General features: G+C 39.1%; 1 long non-coding RNA gene and 1 pseudogene across 3 annotated transcripts; one reads left to right on the plus strand and one right to left on the minus strand.

Moving 5' to 3' along the window:
- The first annotated feature begins 796 nt into the window (after positions 1–796).
- LOC136754187 (uncharacterized) lies at positions 797–1,012 on the plus strand (annotated as a pseudogene).
- A 13,308-nt stretch (positions 1,013–14,320) lies between these two features.
- LOC136754048 (uncharacterized) lies at positions 14,321–23,173 on the minus strand. 3 transcript variants are annotated; one of them, XR_010817507.1, is made up of 4 exons: positions 22,797–22,937; positions 22,592–22,672; positions 20,177–20,228; positions 14,321–14,524 (listed from the first exon to the last, which is right to left on the minus strand). It is a non-coding gene; the product is annotated as an uncharacterized LOC136754048 (long non-coding RNA). The 3 variants fall into 3 exon arrangements; XR_010817508.1 differs by lacking the exons at positions 14,321–14,524; positions 22,797–22,937 and adding exons at positions 16,116–16,265; positions 23,050–23,173; XR_010817506.1 differs by lacking the exon at positions 14,321–14,524 and adding an exon at positions 16,116–16,265.
- Positions 23,174–27,569: the final 4,396 nt, after the last annotated feature.

Here is a 27,569-nt window from a genome sequence, read left to right on the forward strand (position 1 = left end):
AATTTCAAACAAGGGAAGTCATGTTACGACTGTACAATGCACTAGTTAGACCTCATCTGGAATAGTGTGCACAGCGCTTCAAGAAAGAAATCGCTGCTCTCGAGGCAGTTCAGAGGCGAGCAACCAGACTTTCTCCTGGCTTGAAGGGTATGTCATACTCGGAGAGACTGAGGGATCTGAACCCTTTCACCCTGGAACAGAGACGACTACGTGGGAACTTGATTCAAGTCTTCAAAATCGTGAAAGGCGGTGACCACATCAAACCAGAGGAGCTTTTCCAGATGGGCAGGGACGCACGCACCTGGGGACAAAAATGAAAATCGGCCTTCGAGGCACACAAGACAGCGAACAGGAGACGCTTCTTCACACAGAGAGTTGTTCCAATCTGGAACAAACTCCCCAGCGATGTGGTTGAAGCCCACAATTTGGGAACATTCAAGAACAGACTGGACGTGATCCTTGGATCACCTGGGTATTAACAGACACCAGGCGAGAACGATGGGTCGAACGGCCTCCTCCCCTTGGTCAACTTTCTTATGTTTCCTATCTACGCTTGAGGAGCTACGTTTGACAACATACAAGCATGCTGGCTATTCCACTGTCACCCAATGGTGCACAGGTGCTTTGGATGCTGCAAAAAGGCAGAAGTCGACGACTTCCGGGATTTCGACATGAACGCTAAGACATTGTGGGCATTACTTGTTCATAAGCCTGGGAGTCAAAAGTGAGGCTAATGCACCCTGAGTGGGAGGGCTGTTACGTTTCATGGGGATATGGCTCCAGGCTCTAATCGGCTAAGGCTATACTTTCAGGGATCATTTCTGTAGTCTGTGGCTAGAGAAATGCTTTTCTAGACTGAGTGGTCTTGCTGTCCACGAGGAAGAGTTCGGAGCATTCCTTTCTGAGCACGAGAAGAGCTTCAAATGCTGCTTTCTAGGAGCGGTTTGTAGCTATCGATGAGTGTTTCTGGGTTCTGCATGAAACGGAAGGAAAGGTTTGCAGTCTGAGTGGATTATTCCTTTCTGTCCGAAACAGTCACGTTTTGTCGTGTGTTCTCCCACAAGTGGTCAGAAGCAGTCCGTCTTTCAATGACCGGACCGGGGTTTTCACCGTGTTTTGGATTCCTGGCATTTGCATGTGCTTTCCTGAGCCGTGCTGATTCGTTGATTGAGATGGATGTCTACATCGTCAGCTGTGTTAGGAGGACGGGAGAGATAGAGAGTGCAGGATCCACCTGTGGTCCCCATGACGGTATAAGGGGATGTAACCGTTGCTCGATGAATACTGCTACAGCCCTTCAGATACGCCATAAGATATCTCCAAATGCTTTTCACAGCAAAACGGGAGAAAACTAATCTTAGGCCTTGTCGAGCAGGAGGGTCTTCAGCCTGGTTCTAGGTCATGAGAGAGAGAGAGAGAGAGATAGTTCTGGAGTCTGGGAGCCTGTCATTGAGAGGATCGTGTGCCAGAAGAACCCGACCTGTATAAGGGTCGATAGAGTACGTTTTGCATTGACAGAGCCCTCGGCCCCATTTGCAGCACGGCGCTGTATGACTTCTGCCAAATAAGAAAGCGCTGGAAGACGCAGGGCCTTGATAGTCGGCAACAGTTTCTTGTAACTTACTGTCTGTGCCACTGGGAGCCCATGGAGGCTTAACAAAATACGTGTCATGGGAGGTCGCAACCTCATTGCAAGTCAGAACTCTAGCTGCACAATTTCTCACTAATTGCAGTTGATCTACAGTGGTCTTGGGTAGCTTGACCACTTTCAGCTTTGGTTCGTTTACCTATATTGCAGGGTAGATTAGTTGCGTTTTTGGGTGGTCTCTCTTGCCACAGCGTTTGTCATCTTATCGTGGGCTGACACCTGGCAGATGAGATTCAATGTGGACAAGTGCATGGTATTATTCATCTCCGACATAGAATTTTTTTTTCTCTTTCGTAGGACTTTTTATCTCCTACGTACGACTCTATCTCCTACGTAGTAGTTTTTTTTCTCCTAAGTACAACTTTCTTTCTCTTACGTAGGACTTTTATCGGGTTTTTTGTGCAGTTCATGTTGAGGTGCATGGTGCTAATTCATTAATGAGAGACCGGTAAGTATTTTTACAATAGATGTGAGTCGTCATTGATAAACGCCGTCCCGTGACATCTGATGACATAAATAGTACTTATAATATGTGTACGGCACATTATGAACCCTGCAGATCACAAAAGTTGATGAGGAATGTAGAGCACAGTGAAACCCTGCCAACACACAACGTTGCCACAACGTTGTAGCAGCGTCATTTACTTTTGTGTGTTATCTGGGAACCTGTATTGTGTAGGACTGTTTTACATTGTATTTAAGACATTATTTATATATTTTACTCTCTTTATTTCAAAAACAATAGTCGGAAGAAACATGAACCTTGTTGCTTTATACACATTAAATAAACAGTTCTTATAACTTGTTGTGATAAGAAAAAGTTATAAATGCGAATGAAACAATTTAAGTTTTGGTTTAACGCCCTTCCTGTGACCAACAGATTATGTCAATAATCCTGCTAATACAAACAAGCTAAAGATGGGCTGTAAATTTATCATTTAGAATTTGCATACTTTTATTTTGCATTTTAGACAGATGTCTTACTCACCCAGTCATACAAATCCATGGAAACCTTTTTAATTCTGTGCGTCCAGTTTGAAGACATTTGATTTTTTTTATAAATTATTAGTGAACACTAAATACATATGCCTAATGCAACAATAATATTTTTATATTGTAAATGGAACAAATAGTTGGACTCTATTATTCATTTTACAGTGCCAGAATCTGACCCTGGATCAATTGAGAGAAAACAAGGTATGTCTATTGATTGTAATACTTACTGTTCGATTTAATCTGCTTCCGTTTTCTGTCTGCCGTCTTTGTTTATGTATTCTGAACTTTTTTATGTTATTGTTTGTAACTGAATTTGTTATGAAAATGTTGAGGTTGTTACATTTGTAGTTCAGTTATTAGTAGATTTGATGTTATTCTCTGTAAACTCTGTACATTGCCTTGGATAAAGGCTTCTGTCTAATGTCTGTAACAGTAATAATAATAATAATAATAATAATAATAATAATAATAATAATAATAATACAAGTAACTGTTCAGAAAAATATATTTGTTTATAATTTAAACCTGCATATGTCATGTATTTTTATGCAGCCTTGGAGTGCATGCAGACTCATTCAGTCATAGCATTTTCTATTTGTAATATTTTAATATTTTAATTATTTAAGGTTGATGCTGAAACATCAAGGAATTGCTGACCCAACACTGGCTAAATACATTGTGAAGCTGGGTGACAGAGTTGCACTGAGGAATTTCTGTGCTTCACCGCAGTCTTCTAAAAAGAATAACACCAGGTGTACACACCTTTTTGAGGTCTTAAAGAACAAACTAGCCAGAATTGAAAACAAACATGCAGATCATCCACCAGTAAAGATGAACATTCTGAGAGCAAAAGTATCCGCAACGGAGAACAAAAATGATGGATCCACGACAAAAAACAAGTGAGGAAGCATCAGGGAGGTGGGATCCATAAGGTTGATGTTGCACGATCTGTTACAAAAAGCAAGTTACTTGCAGTTGCACAAGACTTATTTTTCCATAAAGGACAGTCTACAAAAGGCCATGCAGGTCAACTCAATTTTGATATTCTTGATTTTAAAGAAACACCTCTCCCAGACAACGTATCTGTTGCAGATTGTTATAATATTTTCAAAACTGGCATTGTGACATTCTACCTACATACAGTTTGTGTAGGTGAATCAGAGGGCAGGAATGAAGATAACCACTGGACAGAATGCCAAAACATCGGCACTTCCATGCCAAGCCCAGTGGCTTCAACATCAGCAGACAATGATGACTGATTTGTTACCAGTGAAAGTATGCTCATCTCAGCACTTTTACAGAGTGATGCATCAACTCAGAACCTCGTACCTCCAGTGTCAACAGAAAGTGAAATTCTTAGTGGTGCTATTGCTGCAGTTGGTAATTTCTAAGATTATGTTTTATGCTGCATGACCTAAGTGATACTGAGATTTCTCACACCACAAATGTTGATTTGGATGATACTATCCCTGTGGCACCAGTTCAAATGACCATTCATTGTGGCCCAATGGCTTTCACTGAGATTTGTGGTAACTTCAAGGATCCTACCATCTTACATAAACAAGTCAACTTTGTGTACATTTTGCCAAATGGAGAAACTGAACAAGCACATGATGTGGATGTTTTAAATGATACATTGACAGAATTCTGGGAGGAGTTCTATAGTAGATGTACTGTTGGGAGGGATGTAAAGGTCCCATGTCTACGTCATGACCTAGGCATAGAAGAATGGGAAGCCATAGGCAGAGTGCTTGCTTTTGGGAGGAAGACGGTGGGGTACTGGCCAGTAAAGCTATCAAAATAATGTATTCATCACTGCCTCTTGCCTGAACTTATGCTCTCCAATGAGCAGTTAATTGATGACTTCTATAATTTAATTACTGTTCAGGATAAGGAAATCTTTCAATGTGCCATTGCAGACTTTCCCTCTGTCAACAGTGATGATATGATAGAGGCACTGGACACACATGACTGCCGGACCAGAGTTACAGAGAGTAATATTCAATCAGTCCTGCTTGAAATTGCACACAAGGAAATGGTCCAGACACCTATGTTTGTTTCTGACTGCTGGAGGGACATTCTGCAAGACCTGTTTACTGCAAATGAAAGGCTGGATGGCATCTACACAAAGCTCATCCCATCCAACAAAAGCATTGTCCACATGTTAGTGTTGCCTGACCCTGTCAACATGCATGGCAACGAGGTGGGCAAATATCTGAAAAGATATGTGAAAGAGTTGGATTTCCAGAAGTTACGTCTCTTCATTCGCTACTGTACTGGCTCAGATTTGCTGAACACGGACAACAATAAAGTTGGTACCAATGACGGAGTTTGAATATATATATTCAATAAATATATTAATAACAACTCAGTTGTATTAAGAAGGAATGGTTTGAAATTTGTTTAGTTTATAATTATTGTACAATTCTGGCTTAAAGGAATTCACATTTTGTGACTATTTTTATTTTTGCAATGTGTCCTTCTCTGCCTTTGATAATTGATCTGTAGCAAGCTGACAGTTTGTGATTTATTTTTATAAAAATGTACATATATTATACAGAATAGGCAACTGAAAATTCCACTTCTTAATTATTTTGTTTAATACGTTCATAAATTATAAGAATGGTAGGCCTACACAATTTTAAATTTAAGAAGTTATTTTCTCTGACATATGTATCAGACATTTGTTTCAAATATCAGGTGTTCATATCTGAAGTTTAATAAAAACAAACAATAATTATAGCTCAGGAATCATAACAAATGGGGTTGAATTTAAAAATTATGTATCAGATTTATTTTTCCATTACTTTTCCATGATCATTTTTGGATTTTCCTTGATTAAATAATTTATTCGTTTACAACACAAATGCTGGAAATAATTACACAGAAAATAATGAGGATATTGATAAACACAATACGAAAAAAAACATAATCGGCTTTTGTTATAATGGCCTCCTCCCCTTACAGCCATCCAATCCACCCACTTTAATAAAACATGCTACCATCAACTAATAAAGAGTACACAAAGATGTAAATGCAAAATTAAACCTAGTACTATCTGATCTGTAGTGTGGTTTTACTTGCCTGGTCTCAACAATGTGTCCCTCCTGAATTTCCTTCTGTTTCTCTCTCCCTTCCCAGGATTGGTGGCACTGGAGAGCCAGGTCCAGAGGCTGCCAAGCCTTATCGAGACCTACTTGCTACAACCTTGACTGGACCTTGGTGGCTAAGACTCCCTTTTGCGTATTTGCACCGTGCTTCCAGGTCTTGGACCTTGACTTTTTTTGGGGGGGTGGCACCAGGACAGGCTTAACTTTTAGTATAGTTTTAGTGTTTTTATTGCCTGTCTTTTAAACATTATTTTTTTGCTTGTTTTCTTTATGAATGATTGCTAGCGCAATCACCTATTATTAAAGGCGGTTTTAGTTATTGTTATTGTTAGTAATGGGGCCTCTAGCCCAGTGGACTTCGTGGCCCCCCCAGCAACCACTGTAATAAACTTTTTGTTTTGCAACTCTAAATATCGACTCTGTGGTGTGTACATTGGGATCTTGCTAAGGCCTGCGCGGGGAGATGGGGGGATAGTGAGACCCCCTCTTTTCTGGAATAAAATAGGGGTGGCGTGGTCATGTGACAGTGGCAATTGTTCCCCCCTATGGTTACTGCTGAATGGCGGGTCATAAAAGTTTTGATCAGATACCGGCCAAGGTGCTGCTGTGTATAGTCCACAGACTGTTTCCCAATCATATATTATTTGTAATGGTTGTGCAGGGGATACACCAATGTTGTTACTTTAACTGAAAACATTTAAACCCCAAACCAGTTCCTCGGTTGAGAAGAAAAGAAAAGTGAGAATGCCTTTGATTGTTGCGTTTTTTGTCATTTCTCAAACAATAGTATGCAGTATTCACATAAGGTTTTAATAAATAATTAGACTTGTGTTTTCTTTTTTCACATTCTCATACTATAATGATGGGGCTGAAACGTTTTCAATGAAATGAGATGAGACTAATCACAACTGGCGATAACATTTTAGTATTTCTGTACAGTTAATGGAATTGGTTGTGCTTTGTCTCAGTGAATATTTAATATCAAATAATAACAATGTGTTGTAGTAGTATTTTAATAGGTCACGATGTTATATTATGGTATTACTATGAAAGTGTTTACAATGCAATATAAACGTTTTGATTATACCATGGTTTCACAATCTGACTACCTATTTTTTCTGTCAAATAGTAGGGCAAATCAGAATCTTCAAAACCAAAGTGAAGTGGGAGGTGAAATACTTGTCTTTGATATATTATTTTTTCATTCAAAAAATAGGGGTAAAATATTTGGTTTGCCAAAAATGTAAATCTCCCGACATCAGCTTCTGGTATTCCTTTCCCAAGGATATACTAGAAAGAAAACTGCTGAACATACAGGATGTTCTACATCTTATATCTACAAACGACTGAAGATTGAGGGTCTCTCACCAAGGAGCAAATTCAGCAGGATCACTGACAATGAATTGGATGAAGAGTTGAAGCTGTTACACAGATTATCCTAATGCAGGTGTTGAGGTATGTAATTATGTTTTATATACTGTGTGTATCTTCTTTATGTACTTGTGGAATAGGTTTTCTGTCTACCCTTCTCCTCACTCAAATTGTGTTTACCAATATCAATTACGTTAGTCTGTTAACCAGAAATGTAAAGAACACTATGTTGCATATTCTGTGCTTGAAAAGACTTCACAAAATGTATAACAAAACTAACAAGGGGAAAGGTTTATTAAGAAAGGGGACAAGAGTAAAAAGCTAGAATATGCACAAGAACACATAAATCATTCTGTGTAACAGTGGTCAGTAGCCAAAGGTACTTGGGGCAGATGACAGACGTTTGTACAGCAATGCACAGTAGACTTCAGAATTATTCACATCCTTTTTTATGATATGCAACACTGATACTCTTAGTTGTAATATTTCAATGTATGCAATAAATACAGACTATGTACATATACATATATAATATATGTGGCCGGACCAGGAATGATGAGGCAATAAAATGTTTGTGGTTTTTTAATTCCCCGACTGTACTCGAATGAGAACAGCGTTAATAATGTAATTTCAAGGATTAAAGGCAGTTGGAGGTTGTACAAAACAAAGGAATTACTTTCCCACTTGCCTTCATTTGTTGCATCTGATCTCAACTATTTGATTTAACAGTACACTATAGTACCCCTACACCATATCACAGTATGTAAACAGCTGCCATAAACTGAGTTACACTCACTCTGATAAACTTCAGTTACCTCTCAACATTAGGCAACAATAATAGCTCTAGACAGGAACTCTAGACATTAAACACTTGACTCTACAATCTAGACAACAGTAATGTCTCTTTCTAAACAAAGAAAATAAAAAAGGATAAAAATATAAATAAATACATTCATTCAGCCACACAATGCACAGTCATAACTCAAAGTAAAATATTAAAATTCACCAGAAAACATAAAATACATCCATACACTAAATATAGTTTTGCCAACACTTTGTACAATTACTCGAAACCAATATTATATAAATAAATCAGTAACTCACTGTCGTTCTAACGTGCAGTATACGCCCCAGGACACACACACACCAGGAACTCAGCATGTGTATCTCCCCTCTAAGTCAGCAGAAAAGTACAAAATGCACATCGTTTATTTACACAGTCAGTATACACCAGTATAATGTGATTTCATTTGTAAATACACTCTGTCGACACTCATGCTGTCCCCGCTGGTCAGTGTTTCTCCCCAGCGTGGCGAAGATACACACACACCTGGCCACCAATCATCAGGAATCGGACGGAACACGAAATCATCAAGTATGTACCTCGGTCTGCTAGTTAAGTCACTCTTTCATCTGCCGATCTTAATGACTATTTATGTATTTTACCGTAGTATATGGAGATATATTCCCTACCAATAAACCAAAATACACCTCTCGCAGTCTCTCTACTCTGCGGGACCGACACTTCCGCTTACTTTTCTTCTCGTAAAAAACTCAGCGCTCTTGCGCGATCTGACCCTTGTACTGCTCTTAAAGTGACAGTGCTGTTAAAGAAAAGAGAACGCTATTGCAGCAGGAATCCCACCAGCAACCATATAGCATTTTACACGATATAACACTTTTTAACTCTGTACCCCTGGTTCACCTGGCTACATATGTATGTTGAAGGCTGTGCTCGGATGCCCGCTCTGCAACCTAATGAGTTACTGCATCACTAAGAGTTCCGAACACCTTGCCTTGGCCATGCATGTTAAACACATTGCACATCTCTCGCTCTCTCTCTTTCTCTCTCTATGTTATATTTCAAAAAGGTCTCTACTGCAGTGTACAGTTGAGTCAGAAAAAATAAAATGTCTGCTACTGTATTTCATGCAGCTGAAGATTGGTCAGAAGTGTTCTGTAATACATTTTCAAAATAATTTAAACCCGAGTATAACACAAAAACCCTTTTTCATTTCAGTCTTATATATTTATGTTTTCATATATCATATATATACCTTTACTATATTGACAGTACTTTAACATGCTTTTCCAATAGATGATGTTTGGGTTATTAAGAGCAAGAAGTGTATTTGTTCAAAGAAACCAACTTCGTAGCTCATTGACAAGGGTTGACCCAATTGGTACAGCTCAGCGATGGTCACAGGCCATTCAGAGAAGATCATACCATGCCGCATCACCAACCAGCATGTGGCATATGGACAGTCACATGAAGCTTACAAGGTAACTTCTGTCTTCATGACTTACTGAAAGATTAAATAAAAATAGAACAGCTCCCCCCCCCAAAAAAAAAAAAAACTTTCACTTGGACAGAAAAAATAAAATAATAATAATAATAATAATAATAATAATAATAATAATAATAATAATAATAAACACATTTCCAGCATGTTTCCAGTATTCAGAATCAATGCATGTGGTCATATATTTTGTAACTCCAGTCTAATGTATTTGTTATTATTTTTTAAAAGATGAATGTGTATATTTTCAGAATACCTAGACCATTATTATGTATTAATTTGTCTGATGCCTGTAAAATTTGAATTACTTCTAAATATTACTAGTTTTCCTATTACAATAGCATTTTTTATGTAGTGCTAATAAACATAGTGTGATATTTTTTTGTATTTGTTTTCTCCATACATTTTCTTATCTTTCTTTTTTTTCTCCTTTGGGTAGGTGGGGATTTGTAGTACATGGTGCAATTGATGGGTTCTACCATACTTGCACTGTGCTACAAACAATTATTCATCCACGGTCCTAAATGATTTCTCCAAAGCTGCTGTTCAACATGGATTACCGTCTAGGGCTCGGTCTGACCATGGTGGAGAAAATATACAGGTAGCCCTGCTTATGAATGCACTGAAGGGGTTACATCATGGCAGCCACATATAGCTGGAATGGAATGGTTCTTAGGTTCAGGGAATTTTATTACATGGAGGACATTGGTGTACTGGATGATGGAAATAATTTGCACAAAGGATGCCTGCAATTTGTTTACCATTCTGAAATTAGTGAACGATTGGAACTTTTCAGAAAAGGTTGGAATAAACATAAAATTAGAACTGAAAGCAACAGGACACCTGAACAAATTTGGTTTGATGGTCTCACAGATACATTTAATGATTCTGGAGCAATTAACGTGAATGCACAAGACATTGCACAGAATTTAGTTTACATTTACAAAGAATAGGTGTTGAAATTACAGATATTGAAATCAGAGAAACCAAAGAGTTGTTTAATCCACTGAATCTGTCTGTTGAACAACTCCAAATTTTAGAACAATCAGTTGAACCTGGTAGTGATATGAAAGATAAATACTTAAAAAACTTGAAAAAACAACTGAGTTCTTGGTATCTGGTACCCAAACATAAATGCCATGTTGAAGGCATGGTTCTTTTTTGCTGCACACTAACTCCCATAGGGGCATATTTAAATACAGTAAATGTGCAGAAATAAAACACGTTACTGTGTTTTACCTTGATGTTTATTTTTTATTTTTCTTAACAACAAATGAGACTATTTAAAATGCTTTAATTAATCATAAATTCTCTGCCATTACATTTGTGCTTTTTATGCAATTACATAGATTGATACCTAACATCCTACTCGCTACTGCTGTAGCCCAACTGTAGAATACAAAAAATAATGTAAACATAACACTACTAGAAAATCCTATACTTAAATTTCAAGTTACATGTTATATGTAGAACAAAATATGTATACACTTACACAATATTTATTTATTTATTTATTTATTTATCCCTACCTCAACTTCCTATCTAAAATGTGAGATTGAATGATAACTTTGTCTCGCTATCATGGATATCTGTTTCACAAGAAAAAATAACAGCTTCTCTTCAGCGAAAATACACTGCTTAAAAACATTAAGGGAACACGTAATCATCACAGTATAACACCAAGTCAATTAAACTTCAGGGATATTCATCTGTCCAGTTAGGAAGCCTAAGCAATTGTGAATTAGTGTCACCTGTTTTGGTGCAAATGAAAGTGATGGGAGCACGTCAATTCGTCGCCAACAATTCATCCCGCGACAATTCGCCCCCTACAATTAACTTATTACGGAGCCATAGAACATACACATGTGTATATTCATTCTACTCTAATACTGTTTAACTCCAGGAAATTATATATTAAAAAAAAATGTACACTTAAGAAAATAACAAGTTCTGATCGGGATTCAAACCCAAATCACTATATTCTCAGTGCTGTTCCCTAACCACTGCACCAACTGATATTATTAGCATGAAACCTATTTTAAGTAGCCTCCAGCCCTCGCTGCCAGCTGTCCTGACTATTTGTATAAAACTTAATTATTGGGGTTATAGTCTCAAGTTAATGTATCAATGAAAAACATAAAGTATAATAAATAATACAAAATAGTTGTGTGTCTGTGTGTATTTAAATTTATATTTATATAGCCTGCCTGCTATATATACACATGTGTGTGTTCTATGGCCCTGTAATAATTGAATGTACTCATGGTTACAAATGCTAAAGTGGAGAATGTATAATGATGGGGTCGAATCATCATGGGGATGAATTGTTGTTGAGGACAAATTGTTATAGGGGCGAATTGACACGGGGACCAATTATTTCGGGGACGAATTGCCGCGGGGACCAATTATCGCGGGGACGAATTGTCCCGGGGGACAATTATCGCGGGGACGAATTGTCCCGGGGAACAATTATCGCGGGGACAAATTGTCGTGGACCCGAAAGTGACAACAGGTGCACTGGAGAGGCAACAGCAAGACGACCCCCAAAAAGAGAATGGTTTAGCAGGTGGTGGCCACAGACAATTGCTCTCTCCTTATCCTTCCTGACTGATTCTTCTCTAGTTTTGCATTTTGCTAGTGTCCTTGTCACTACTGGTAGCATGAGGCGGTACCTGCAGCCCATTCAGGTTGCACAGGTAGTCCAGCTCCTCCAGGATGGCACACCATCGCAAGAAGGTTTGCTGTGTCTCCCAGTACAGTCTCAAGAGCATGGAGGAAATACCAAGAGACGGGCCATTACGCGAGGAGAGCTGGACATGGCAGTAGAAGGGCGTCAACCCACCAGCAGGACCAGTATCTGCTCCTTTGTGCGAGGAGGAACAGGAGGAGCACGGCAGAGCCTTACCAAATGACCTTCAGCGGGCTACTGGTGTGCATGTTTCTGACCAAACTGTCAGAAACAGACTCCATGAGGGCCCGACGTCCTCTAGTGGGACCTGTGCTCACAGTCCAGCACCGTACAACTCGATTGGCATTCGCCAGAGAACACCAGAATTGGCATGTCTGCCATTGGCACCTAGTTCTCTTCACAGATGAGAGTAGGTTCACACTGAGCACATGTGACAGACGTGAAAGAGTCTGGGGATGCCATGGTGAATGTTATGCTGCCTGCAACATCATCCATAACCGGTTTGGCAGTGGGTCAGTGATGGTCTGGGGAGTCATATCCTTGGAGGGTCGCACAGACCTCCACGTGCTAGCCAATGGTACCCTGACTGCTGTTAGGTCCTGGGATGAAATCCTCAGACCCATCATCAGACCTTACGCTGGTGCAGTGGGCCCTGGGTTCCCCCTGGTGCAGCACAATGCCTGGCCTCATGTGGCCAGTGTGTGTAGGTAGTTCCTGGATGACGAAGGCATTAATGCCATTGACTGGCCCTCACATTCCCCAGACCTAAATCCAATTGAGAACCTTTGGGACGTCATGTATCGGTGCATCCGACGCTGCCAAGTAGCACCACAGACTGTCCAGGAGCTCACTGATGCCCTGATCCAAATCTGGGAGGAGATCCCCCAGGACACCATCCGCCATCTCATCAAGAGCATGCCCAGACGTTGTCGGGAGTGCATACAGGCACGTGGGGGCCATACACACTACCGAGTCACATTTTAAGTTGCCGTGATGAAATTCACGCAAGTTGGAACAGCCTGTGATTTCAATTGTTTACTTTGATTTTCAATGTGAGTTTGAATCCAGCCCTCAGTCTGTTGTTGATTTTGGTTTCCATTGACCGTTGTTACGTCATTTTGTTCTCAACTAATTACACAGTGTACAGTAAAGATTTTAATCTTTAATATATTTCGTTCATCGAGATCCGATGTGTGATTTAAGTGTTCACTGTTTTTGCTGTTCTGTGATTGTTTTTTAATTTGTACAAGCAGATGTTTCAAACCTGGTTTCTGACGATCTGCATCTCACACACACAATGACATTTTGCTAAGTTTTCTATTTTCTAAAGCAATTAAAATCCAGCAATTAAAAATAAAAATCTACATATACTTACTAATAATTTACTTGTAAATAAGTGAGGGTTTTTTTTGTATTTTTTTGTATTTTGTTGGAAACATCATACAGTTCTTTAGCAATCAATTCAACTTGGAGTAGGGATCCATCTCTTAAAGATGAGGAGATATCCTGGGCTACTGTGTGGAATCACTTAAAATGTGCTCCTACAATTTTATTCATAAAACATATGTAACTTCTTCTAAACAGTTTCAGATTAAGCTAACCTCTGATCCTTTGTGTAAGCTCTGTCCTCTGGGTACCATTGGCACTTTTTTTGAATATAGTATGGGAGTGCTCTGATGTGCTTGTGTTTTGGAATCATGTCACCTCTACTTTGTCTAAGATTCTTGCTAGACAGCTTCCTTGTTCTCCTAAAGATTTACTGTTAGACGATGATTTTAGCCCTTGTATTGTCCTTGAAGCAGAAGCAGATCTGGTTGGCTGGCCTCACAGCAGCAACAAAAGAAATGATAGCCCTTCATTGGTAGCCTTCGCATTCCCTTCCCTAGAATCAATGGATCCTTACTTTCCTTGACATTATTCATATGGACCTCTCTCCACCACCTAGATCCATGGTGCCAGGGAGGGGACTGTGTCTGCCTGGAGGTCAATGGCTTAAATCTTTGTTAAACAGACCCATAATCATTGACTGAATTTGGTTATTTGTGGTCCTTCTGAGGGTGAGTGGAGAATGGGGTGTTGGGTAGGGATCTCTGAGGGTTGTTTCATTGTTTTAATTTCTCAATGTTGTGTATCGTTTGAGTTTCTTGGAAAATAAAAACATTTGATCACAAAAAAGGGAAAACAAATTTTAATTACTGGAGTTAGCTTGCTTTTATTTTATTTCTCAAATTATTTTCTACCTAATTTCCCAATACATGAGGGATATACATGTTACAGGCGTCCTCTGAGAGCCATGCTGTCAACAGGCTCAGAGTTTAGACAGGGAAACCCATAGCGCTGACTGGAGAACAAGCACCGTCTCCCTGCCTCCATCTGGCAGGTGCCTGGTCAGCCACCACCAACCTGTAATCTGTTTTGTTTGTTTTTTAAGTAGGAAAAAGACAAAAAACATGAAGAGGAAAATCAGTCCTACATTAAATGCAAATCTAAAGGGTTCTATTGATAAAGCTGCCAATGCACATACCAATTGAGATGGGATGATTGTTAGTGGTTACTCAATAAGGATCCTATATTGGCATCTGGGGGACGGAAGACTAAAATGCAGGTTAAAAAAAGTCAAGAAAATTGCATGCCCTTAATTATAATCCTAGTGTATAATACATTTACTTTCACATTTTAGCCGACTTGCACAGATATCAGCTTGAGGGAGCCCAGAATATAATAAAAACAATCACAGCAGAGGAGTAATTTCAACATGAACTACAATCACACATTTTTGTTTTGTTTGTTTCCTTCAGAAAATCAGGAAGGGGGAAAAAAAAGCCCAAGAAAAATCACATTAACGTGTCTTATAAATGCTTGCACTAATTGTTTGGTGATCAAATATAGCTTCCAATAACTTCAATTTGACACACTAGTACAAATTAAAATAAGCTGGGAAATGTGCTCATATATGATTAAATCAATCTACTTTTGACAGGTTAAAATAATTCAGTGGGAAATTTTGTAAAGCTTTATGAATCAAGCCATGTCGGATTTTTTTTATGCACAAATCAGACTCCCTAGCTGGAGGTCAGTAAAGTAACAAATTATAGCATAGTCATTTTGAATGCATATTCATGACTCAGAATGGCTTTAATTTCCCTTTTAAAATCTTGTATTGATACAGTCTGTCTACTACTGGTATTTCAAGAGAAGTGCTGCAAGTATGTACAATGGGTCTCTGTTGGCTACTGCAAAGTGTGCTGAAAGTTATGGTAATATCATCAGTTGGCAGGTGGTGGTGAACCTGTAACAAACTGTTAAAATCTGGTCATTTCTTCCCGATCTACTGACTTTATTAAGTCACGTAAATAATATGTAACTTCTTCCTCAGGTCTCAGATCTGATTCATTGGTAAAACAATTCATCCTGCTATGGGCATCCCCTGCCAATACCAGCATTAGATGGAGTCCACATCTAATTGTGACCAAAAAGCAGTCAAATGGGACACTGGAATTAATTATTATGGTCTTATGGTCTTATGAAATTACTCAAGAACAATGGTTTAATGACCAGTTCATTTATTGCCATGTGAACCAACTGTTCGTTAAGATTTGTAGACCAAGGGGGGGCTGTGCATACCATTGACTGAAAAGAATGTTAGCAAATCCTCTTTCTCAGAATTTCCTAGTCTGTCAAAGTCTTTTATTGCTTTTTGAAGCAATGTTCGTTCAGGAGCAGTTACATAAAGCAGGAAGTCATCGAGAAGTATTTCCCTGTCAATTGTAGAGGTGTTGAATATAGCTGAAAGCAGTGTTGATCTGCAAAACCTTGGGGTACACATCTATTTAGCTGACACGTGTGAGATAATACTCTACCCACAACTATGAAAATTTCCTGAGCTTGATGATACTGATTCAGTGGTATGCATGGTACAAGGGCATTTTCCCCTTTAAACCACTCTGCATATGCATGGTTCCAATAGGAGGAGAACAGATCTTTCGGCAACCCACCGAAATCATCCTCTTCTTCCCCAGTAAAATGTACATGTAACCGAATATTAAGGAGGGCTGCTGTACTGTACATCTTCTGCATGTCTTTCAAGACAGTCTCCCTTCTGACTTCAATTGCAACTTCTTCCACCAGTAATTCTTCTAGCTCTGAAAAACCTTTGCATAAAAAAGTTGATTATTAAGTGTCATATCAGCATTGAACTTTGAATCAAAGGCTGCCAAGGCATACATTTTTATTTGTATTAAATAATGTTTCCATTACCATATATACATACATATACATACAAACACACACATACACACAATTTTTTTTTTTTTTCCACTAATGAAAACATTTTTGAGCAATAAATTTAACTTACTCTTATTAGCACTGAGGATATTGTACATTACTCTTGGTAAAACTTTTTTAGGACTCAAGTCACATACTCTTACAGGGATTCAAATTATTGTAAAGTATGATTCCTGCAATATGTATATTTTATGAAAATTGTCCTGGCTAATCAAACAATAATAATAAACTTACTTATCTTCTGCCATTAAAAGTGAAGATCCGCCATAATTTAATCATTTGTTTAATTTTATATTTAAAAAAAAAAAGCTTAAAGCACTGTTTTTTTCAACACAGACACTTCAACTGAAGTTCAAGCTAAAATCATGTATATTTGTGCATTTCTGTTTTATGTTTCCATGTGTTGCCACAACGTGTTATTTAAGTAGTGTGTATTGTTTTCATATTTTATTATTATTATTATTATTATTATTCTTGGCAGACGCCCTTATTCAGGGCGACTTACAAAATATAAGCGCAATACAAAGTGCAAGAATACAGTTCAGTACAAGGCATCAAACATTACAAATTCAAATTTACATTATACAAAGCAATTCAAAGCATAATACAATTTACAACTTCCAATTTACACAAGTAATTACAATAAGTGAGGTCATACATCCTGGAAAGTAAAAGCTAAGTGTTGTCAAGATGCTAGGTCACAGTCAAGGGCTACAGGAAAGGGAGCAAGGGGGAAATCAATAATACAAGTATTAGTAATGCAAGAAGCATGGTAAAATGTTGTGAAGTGCTATCTTACAGGAGAGTAAAAGGACTAATATTACAAGTACTGTTTGTTGGGTTGAGTATTTTACATCATGAAAATTAAAACATACAATTTTAATGCTTGTGATTAAAATTTGTTAAAAAAAGAACAGCTCTAAAATCACTTAAAACTTTTAAAATCTTAATGTGATTTAAAGGAACCTAAATACCAAATAACTCAAAATATACATGTGCAATAAATCATTCAAAACAAACTGTGCAGAACAATGCACCAGATAAATCATAAAATAAACAAAACCATAAAAAAACAATCTGATACATTTTATAAATAAAAATCTAAACGGTCAATGCATTTGACAAACCAAAAAAACAAAACCACCAAACATTCAAAACAAAACTGAAACAAGTGCATTTTTAAAAGCAACCATTCATCAATAAGAGTGATAAAAGATCTCAAACTCGGGCTCCAGCAAGGGAAGATGACCGTCCCCGGAGGCGGGGTTCCATCATGGGATCCTAAGCTCCCCCAGATCTTGAAGATGCCAGTTCTTGAAGGCTTCCTCCTTGCTCCTCTGATGGATCTCCAAATTGACATAGTCTCTTACTAGTACCATGCCCCTCCACACGATGACAACTGGGTCCAGCTCCTGCTTGTTAAAGAGACAGATGTTCCGTCCCTCCCACAGGGCCTGTTTCACTGTGCAGACGACACGCCACCAGCACCTCAGCAATGAAGATGTTATTCCCTTTGCTGGACCGTAGAGGATCTGCTGGGCGGTCGCCCGTACAGGAACGGCAAACCTGCAGAGGAACAGGAAAAACAGGAGCCAGACCCTGCAAGCGGAGGGGCAGTCCCTAAAGATGTGAGCCTCTGTCTCCCTTCCCAGGCAACCCTTGTAGGGGCAGGTGTCAAACGGGGCCAGGCCCCTTCTGTAAATGAACACTCGGGTGGGGAGACACCAACTCACGGCCATCCAGGAGACATCTTTCTGCGTGTTTGTGAGGCAAACATGCGTAGCGTTAGCCCAGATAAACCGGCAGGTTTCGGGAGGAAAATATTCTATTCTGCTGGTCTCCAGCGCGGCTTTATGGAGGCCTACTTCGAGTGCAAAGGCTCGGAGCGCCCTGTAGAACAGCGGGGGATCCCACGAGTGTGGCCTGGTGTTATCCATGGCGCAGAGGCCGAGTGGTCTCAGGCTGCTGGCAAAGTAAAAGCGTTTCATGAAACCCACTTTCTTGCCAGCAGCCTGGATGTTCTTTACCACATACGCCAGCCCCTGCACCTTAATGAGCCACACAACGTCCGGGACCCCCTACTTCCATCCAGGGCGCCCTTCACCATCTGCACTTGTTTCAGCCTCTCCATTTCACTCCCCCAGACAATCCAAAATATAATTCTATTCACCAATTTCGTGGTATGCCTGTCTGGGGGGAATATCATGCCGACGTAGAGAAGTATCAGGAAGAGGATGGCCTTTACGACCAGCACCTTACCAGTCATCGTCAAGGTCCTTGTGCTCCAGCCGTGGATCTTCCTTTGGACCTTGGATAAGGCTTCCTCCCAGGTCTGGGTGCCCGTGTTGGTCCCATTGATCGTGATCCCCAGAACCTTGAAGAACGGCTTCATAGGGAACACGGTCGGTGCGCCCTGGCCGAGAGGCCATGCCTGAGAGAGGTAGACCTCGCTTTTGGCCTTATTGACAGCAGCCCCCGTCACCCTGCAGAAGCCGTCCAGCAGTTCCTCCACCCTGGCCACGGACGGCGTGTCCGTGCAGACCACAGCCACGTCGTCCATGTAGGCCAGGGCTTTCAGTTGCTCTCCGCTGGAAACCTGTGACCCGGGCATCCCGGCAGATCACCTGCATGAACGGCTCCTAACAGAGGACATACAGCAGGGCCGACAGGGAACAACCCTGTCGAACCCCCGACCTGACCAGAAATGGTTTGGTCAGGTGGTGGTTCACGAGGACCCTGTTGCTTAGGCTGCTGTAACTGATCTTAACCCATCTTCTCAGGCCAAGAGCAAGACCCATCCTCTCCATCACAAGCTGCAGGTATTCGTGGCCCACTCTATCGAAGGCTTTCTCCTGGTCCAAGCTGATCAGGACCAGGGGAAGCCTTCTCTTGTTCAAGTAGGCCACGACATCCCTGAGCAGCATGGCATTGTCGGCCACCGATCTCCCCCGGGCACCACAGACCTGGGCGCTGCACACTTGTAATATTACAAGTACTGTCTGAAAACATGTGTCTTGAGTAATCACTGGAAGGAGGTCAAGGACTCTGCTGTTTTTACTTCGGTGTACGGAGTCAGTGACTGCCAGGAGAAGGGGGGCACTGAGCCTGCTGGTGCTTACTGCTGGTGCAGAGGTCCATGGGGCTGTTAAATACTTCACCTGTAGCTAATTAGGATGGCAATCCCTCCCACGCAGGACTGCTATAGCACAATTAATGGCCGCTTTATATCTGAATACAGACAAAGACCATGCCGGACACATAGCTTGTAGCAATGCTAAATAAATGCTAAATAATAACAGCCTACAATGTAACCGCTTCTGATTTACAGAAAGTGCATGTCGAGTGTGCTATGTAAGTTGCTAATTAAATAACAAACAGTCACTGCCGTTACTACAATACAGGTGCAAGATATATAATACTTAGCTAAACAAGTAACCATGTTGTGTTTGAGATTCTTTATTTAAACACTTGCAGTCTATTATGCTGTTTCCAATGTGGTTTTACATGTCCCCTTCATCAGAACATCAGAAGAAAATTTCCCATCAATCTCCCGTTAATGTATGAATGATGAAAAATGCAGTTCTGAACTTCTGAAGGGGACATGTGAAGCCATCTTGGAAATGCAACAAAGCATGTCAAACATAATATCAAAATACACACTCTTTAGTTAAACAGTTGTAGCGACATGGGAACAGGTAACACACACATTGTTTCACACCTTTAGAGTAACAACTTAGAACAAGAAACAGGACCAGGTTTAGGGAAAAAGAAAGCTTACCTCTGTCAAGACGGAATTTCTTCTCATCCAGGCGAGAGACATTAATCTGAACCTGAAAAAATGTGGTATGGTTATATATATATTTTGGAATCAGCAATGTTTTTCCTTTTTCACCCTCATTTTATATAATTAATTTGATTAAAACGTGGTTCGTTGCAATTACTCCTTGTCTCTTTAGGAAGGATAAGACAAAGCATGTCCTCCATCCTCCAATACATGCATTGGCCAAGCCAATCACTACTTTTTGCGAACTCAACCTTAGAGCTGTAAGCTAATGTTTCACTGTATATTGTCACATTTTATAAAATCAATAAGGTATTAATTATGTATTGTTTTATTAATTCAATATTTTAATGTCACAGTATTATTCAGTACATACATTTTATATTTATTCAGCTTTATTTCAAGACAATTCAAAATTACTGCTAAAATCCTTAAAATACAGAATGATAAATACTTCAGTAATGTACGGATGGTAATGTTTTGTATTGTTTTTACCGTTATAAACGTTTATACTTGTTATATACATTAATCAGGTAGGACTTGGTTTAGATTTTTGTGCTGACTTGGTGGGTATGTGCATGCACCTGGTTATTGCATACCTCAGTTATACTATTTTTTTAACAGGGTAAGTTGTATCGGAGTTTCACTATGAACTTTTTTTTAATAAATCTGCATTGGGACTAAACTATAGCCTAAGCTACAAGACTGCCATCATGTGAATTATTTCACACTCATTTAGCATCATTTCCCATGCTAATCTTATTTTTATGTTAATACTGTATATGGTAAAAATAGACATCTAGTTTTTCAGACAATGACAAATAACAGAAAAGTAAATAAATAAAAACAGTACCATTAACGTAAGTATATGTGGTTAAGCACTTTAAACATTTGCATGTCTTTTATAAAAATTAAGAATCACCGTGGCAGTGCCGGCATGTATATATGCAAATAGAGGTGCTGGAGGAGTTGACGAAGGAGACTGTGCTCTGTTATCTTTTTGATTTTCTAAGTAGGAGAAATTAAATTCTTACAATAACATTCCATTTTGTAAAGCATGGGCGGCGGGTCATCAAAGTTTTGATCAGGTCCTGGCCCAAGTGTGTCAAAACCAGTTGCTAGAGGGTAGTACTGTATTATCTGCTGTTTTTTTTGTTCCAACTACTAATCTTAATTATTTAATTGATAAAGGTTTACATGTTTAACATTTTAGTGTTGATTATTTGAAATGTGCCCTGAACCGGAGGAAAATGCATCCAATCAAATAAATGATGAGTACAATGTAACCCAGGGGTGTCAAACAATTCCTAACGGGCTGCATGGGCCTGCATGCTTTTCATTTCATCTGAGTCATCAACTACTTAATCAAATTATTTATAAAATTTAACATTTAAAAAACTATTTTGAGGTATTTAACAGTTGATGATTCAAAATGGAATCTGGTTCATGGTAAAGTTACTCATTTTGGGGCCTGGATAGGTGTTTACATCTATGTAGCCAATTCAATAATTAGACCAATTAAGTAATTGTAGACTTGGGTATTACGAAAACCAGCATACACACAGCTGGCCAGGAACTGGGTTTGACTCCCCTAATTTAGCCACTGAGGACTGGACAGCCCATACTGTAGCTCCACCATTATATAATATGTTTAGATGTTCATCACCTCTGATGTGCCAGCTCCATTTTTTGCACTTTCATCATTGTCTATGTGAAGAAAGTCTTCAATTTCAAAAAATTGAATGTAAAAACAATTAATAAATATATAAAATAAGTTTGATCAAGAGTACACTGTGTTCTTTATGTAATGCGTTTAACTAAGCAGTATCTGTCCAACAAAACTCCACCGCTTTTTTCCAAAACTGCAGATTACATTATTAACATTTACCCAACAGTAATCTATTTAGGTCTTGAAATTTAAAAGTTTGTTTTTGATGAACATCTCTAAATAACTTGAACATTTCTGAGCATCTTGCGTCCTATGCCTGCTGGGATCGGCTCTGGCCTTTCTTCGTGACCCTCACCAGGATAAGTGGTTTAGAAAATTGATGGATGGATGGATGGATTTCTGAGTATTAAATACATTGTCACAAACTTAAGGTTCTGAGTTTTCTTATTGCACCAATTTGTGCATTGTCTGACTAGAAATATTCACAGCAATAACGTCACACCAAATATAGATACATGGAGAATATTGAAAGTACATTAAAACAAAATTAACAATACAAATGAATTCCTGCAAATGAAAAGTACAAGTACAGTTTTTGTAAGAGTTTTTACAAACAGTGGCACACGAATCACACAGTGGTTCTATGCATCACTAAAAAGTACACATATTTTACTTTTTAAATTGATGCAAATCATCTAACAGGGATATTATTTAAAGGAAAAATCCACACATCAGTACTGTACCTGATCAACTGTTTCAGTCTGAGCCGCACCGGGGATTTCTGCCCTGTCCACTGACTGTTCGTTCAACATGACCGGTGTCCTCTGTTGAAGAAAGATACACACAATGTACATGTCATTATCAAGTAAATCCTTCAAACTCCCATTTAAAACAAGATTACAAATTAAGATCATGTTGATTTCTGATAAAATAAGTAATTTCCCTCACTGACTGAACGTGTGTGTTCTGCTCCAAAAACAAAAAAGTCAGATAGACTAAATGGCAACACAAGGCACCATTAACCACTTTACTTAAGACAGCATTGCTAACACTGTGCTTGACTATAAATAAGCTTGTACACATGCCTGATCAAGTGTTTCTGTCTGAGCTGCACCAGGATTTTCTGACCTGCCCACTGACTGCTCGTTCAACATGACCTGTGCCCCCTGCTAAAGAAATATGAACAATGTGTGTATCCTACGTTTGTTTCTCAAAGGTCCGCTACAGCTAGCTTCACAGTTGGGTACACAGTTCACATATGCCGGTGTCGGTTGTGCGTAGAACCGGCTTTATATGAGATTTTGTTTTGGCAAATTCTACACTGTGCTCTAACATTGTCTACATTATTGAAATGCATCCAAATGCTACTGTGCTTCCAACTCATTTTCCAGCTGTTGTTTTCACAGCTGTCCTTCCTCTCTCTCCTCGGCTGCTAAGTGTGTGACTGTGAGTGAGTTGGCTCGGCCCTCCCTCATGCTTCTTTGGTTCATTGGTTGACACTGCGTGTCTGATTGACAGGAACAACAGGTGAGGCTGTTAGTCTGAGCAGACAGTCAGAATGAATGTGTGTGCGCTTGAGCATTTAGGCCTATATTATTTTGTTTCTTTTTTTGTTATTTGAATTAGTTTATTCTATTTTTTTAAATATTTTTATAAATAGATTTGGCTTTTCTGATATGCGAGACGGCTCCCAACGTTCACCTACAAGAGCCGGCTCTTAGAGCCGACTCGTTCACGAACGACCCAGTGCTTGCTAGTTTTGGGAACTGCAGTACACACGTTTTGTAAATAGTAATTAAAAAAGGAGTAAATTCTGTGAAATCTTTTAAAAACTCTTTATACACCTACAATTGTAATAAAATAACATGCCAAAAAAGGGCTAGGCATACAGAAATGTTTAACTGAACTGACAATGCTACTGCTTAGATCATGTGCAAGGGGCCTGCCACGTGTCAACGAAGTCTGTTTAAACAAATACCCATGGCATGTTTATTTTACAGTACTTGATTTTACACCAATTATATCTAAATTGGCTAAATCCATTATCTACCACATCGAGGTTATCCAGTCATGGGTAAGGTGTCTGCCAAGAATAAAATATATAATATCTTAGCTGAACAGCCGCAAGTTCTTCCCTCTGCTCTTTTAGGTTTTTTTTTTTGCAAACCGAACTTTCTGACCGAATTTCGAAGAAAGATGAGAAAACAAAAAGTAAAATGACTACCAAAATAATTCAATACAAATTAGAAAAAAAAATACAGATTATTATTATTATCATTATTAAATCACTAGACAATTGCCGTTAATTTCTTCATACATTTAAATAGCGCATTAAAACGTTAATATTTAGAAGCTTTAACAGCAATAAATCAGTCCAAAATTGAATACGCAAACAGCTATATGACAGGAAGTTCTGAAAGGCAATTCGAGATATCTCAAATTGAATTTGAGATATCTGAAATAGAACAGGAAGTCAATTCGAGATATCTTGAAATTTAGGTTAATTTGAGATATCTCACTTAAAGTTCCAATTTGAGATATCTTGAAATGGAGTGTTAAACAAGATATCTCAAATTGACTTCCTGTTCTATTTCAGACATCTTAAAATAGACAGGAAGTTCATACAAAACATACAGCATTTTCACAGGAAGTCAATTCGAGATATCTTGAATTGAATTTGAGATATCTTGAAAGTAATTTAAGATATCTCTAATTCAATTTGCGATATCTTGAAATGGAGTTAGTTTGAGATATCTGCAATTAAATTTACTTTAAATTTCTAAATAACAACAACTAGCTAGCAGAGGCCACACTGCTGATTTTAAGTCATGACAATAAACTTAAAATACATTGAATTTCATTCAAGGAGGGAGGAGGTGTAGGGCAGAGGTGCTCTGAACCCCATTTCATTCTTGGATTGAAGAATGCAGCACAGACTCTCCTGCCAGCAAGCCAGCCAGCCAACTTCACTGACTGACTGATAGCATTTAAATGCAGGTCACTATCATATCATCGCTGATCTACTATTCAGGTGAGAGAGACTGCTGAAGTCATACCTGAAATCTCAAAATTCAATTCAATTCAAGAATTGAATTGCATTTAATATAATTGAATTAAGGGAGGGAGGAGGGGTAGAGCGGAGGCGATCAGCAATCCCTGTCATTCTTGGATTGAAAAATGCAGCACAGACCTGCCAACCAGACAGCCAGCCAACTTGACTGACTGACTGACTGAGCATGTAAATGTAGGTTACTGTGATGTCATCGCTGATCTGCCAATCAGGTGAGAGAGAGAGGGAGGGAGGGAGAGACAGGGCATGTATGAGCTCTGTGATGTCCCTCCTTCCCTCTTGCTCTAACCTGATGAAATGGCTGCTATACATGTCAAGATGCTGATTGAAGAAAAAATTGCAGTGGTCTCTTAATTTTTTCCAGAGCTGTATTGTAAGTCATGCCACTAAACTCTTGAATTGAATTGACCCGATATGAATTGATGGAGGGAGGAGGTCTCTCTGCACTGCAGTCAGAGTGAAATCCACCATGACCACTTTCAATATGTCCCCAACTATCAGTGACTAGTGTGAAGGTCCACTCCCCACACTTTCACCCTATGTGATAACCCACATTAACCACTAAAATAAATACACTTATGCATGATAGGGACTTAATTTAGCAGGTACCCTCCCTCATTTACCAGGATTGCCCAGAGCTTCTCAAGTGGGGTGACCAGGATTTCTTGTGCGGAGGCCAATGGTTTCGGTTAGATCGGGTATTTTCCTTGTGAGAATGATGTTACTACTTTTACGATTACTACTTGTACAACATTGAGCTAGTATAGCATGCCGGCAGGGGCACCATCATATATAAACAAATGGAGGTGGTGCAATTTCACTTATGAATAACACTTGATTTACAATATAATATCTGACATGCTCATCATGACTGGAGTTTGAAAACCATTTCAGCAATGACCAGAGCCACAATGGATAATATGGCCTCTGCCTGCAGGGTTATTCCACTACTTACTCCTAGAAAACCATGCATGGTAACAAGGTCTTCTGGGAAGTCAATCCCAGATTGTCCTGCTGAGCCCAAGAAGCCCACCTCCAAAAGAATGATCCTGAAGAGGGTAAAGCCTCATACCACTGCTGCCTCCCCATCCTCTGAAGAGTGACGCATGGAGCTGGGTCAGCGCATCAAGCAGAGGAAGACCCTGGACTACCCCTGCTTACACAAGTTGGTGCTCTGATGGATCAGTGCAGCTCACGGACAGCTCCTTTTCAAGAGGAATGCTCCCCAGATCAAAGTGAATTTCAGCGGGGAGCTACAGCCTCAGAATGTCAGGGCTGGTACCGGGGATGACAGGAGGGAGTAGGACCCAGTAGCGGTGTCAGGGAATCAGACTTGGCAACCACAGGAAAGACAGTCAAACAAAACAAAGAGCACTGGGCAAAAGGAAGTCGGGGGGTCACAGAAGGTAGGTTGGATGATCAGGCAAACCAGGATAGCAAGGAGGATCCAGAGGCGTAGAACTGAGAGAAGGCTTGGGTCAATACACATCTAAACCAGTTCAAATAATTAAAAAAATAATAATAATTGGCTCCATAATGCTGCTGCAAGGCAATACTTGACATCTTGTGAGGGGAATAAAGGAGTATATAAACAGGGTGTAATGAGTGGATGAAATGGGAAACAGGTGGAGAAGATTATTCAAGATATCTCAAATTGACTTCCTGTCCTATTTCAGATATCTCAAATGTAATTTAAGATATCTCAAATTCACTTCCTGTCAAATATGAGATATCTCAAATTCAAATCAAGATATCTGAAATAGGACAGAAGTCGATTTGAGATATCTCTAATTGAATTTGAGATATCTGAAGTTGCATTTGAGAGATCTCAAATTCAATTCAAGATATCTTGAAATGGAGTTAGTTTGAGATATCTGCAATTCAAATTAAGATATCGTGAATTGTATTTTGAGATATTTCTAAATGACAATTTGGCTTGCCATACCAGCTCCACATGCCCACGAATGCAGAAGAAACTCAAGTCCTGAGTGTCCCCTGGTTTCAGCAGGACTACTGGGATCAATAATTTTATTCAATAAAAATATCCCTGTATTTCACTACATTTGAAGTGTGTTTTTTTTTTTTTTTTTTGGCATCTTCATTTCACCTATTAATTGAATTAAAAACGAATTTGCTTTAAACTAAACTTATTGGAAGAATCCAATGCAAATCCTAATATATATATATATATATATCACTCAATTTAAAGTAGAGGGTTTCACCAAAAATGGGTGTGTTGGTGCTAGATAAACGGTTCAGTAGAAATACAAATAAATCACATTCATTTCCTTTACCTCATGTTTTCAAAAGGTAAATCAATCAGCACCAAGCAGACACTTATATGATAGATTCGTGTGTTTGTCTATATTACATGTTGATAGTTGTTTTGGGCCAAACCTCTGAAATATTTTGATATAAGCGTGAAAATAAGAGCTGCGAGTCTTTTTGCGCGAGTTCTTATGCAGTCTGTTTACAGTGATCCGCGAGCCGGGACTCACAGCGCAGAGCCAAGCAGCCATTCAGTGCATGGGGTTTATATGGGATTTTTTTAGTTTGTTTTAAACCCAGTTAGAAACATTTTACGATTAAAACGAAGATTGAGCCAACTAGCAGGAAGTACTCGTGTATTCCATCCACAAGCTCACCCTCTG

Source organism: Amia ocellicauda, chromosome 7 (genome assembly GCF_036373705.1).
Source record: "Amia ocellicauda isolate fAmiCal2 chromosome 7, fAmiCal2.hap1, whole genome shotgun sequence".
NCBI classification, from domain to species: Eukaryota; Metazoa; Chordata; class Actinopteri; order Amiiformes; family Amiidae; genus Amia; species Amia ocellicauda.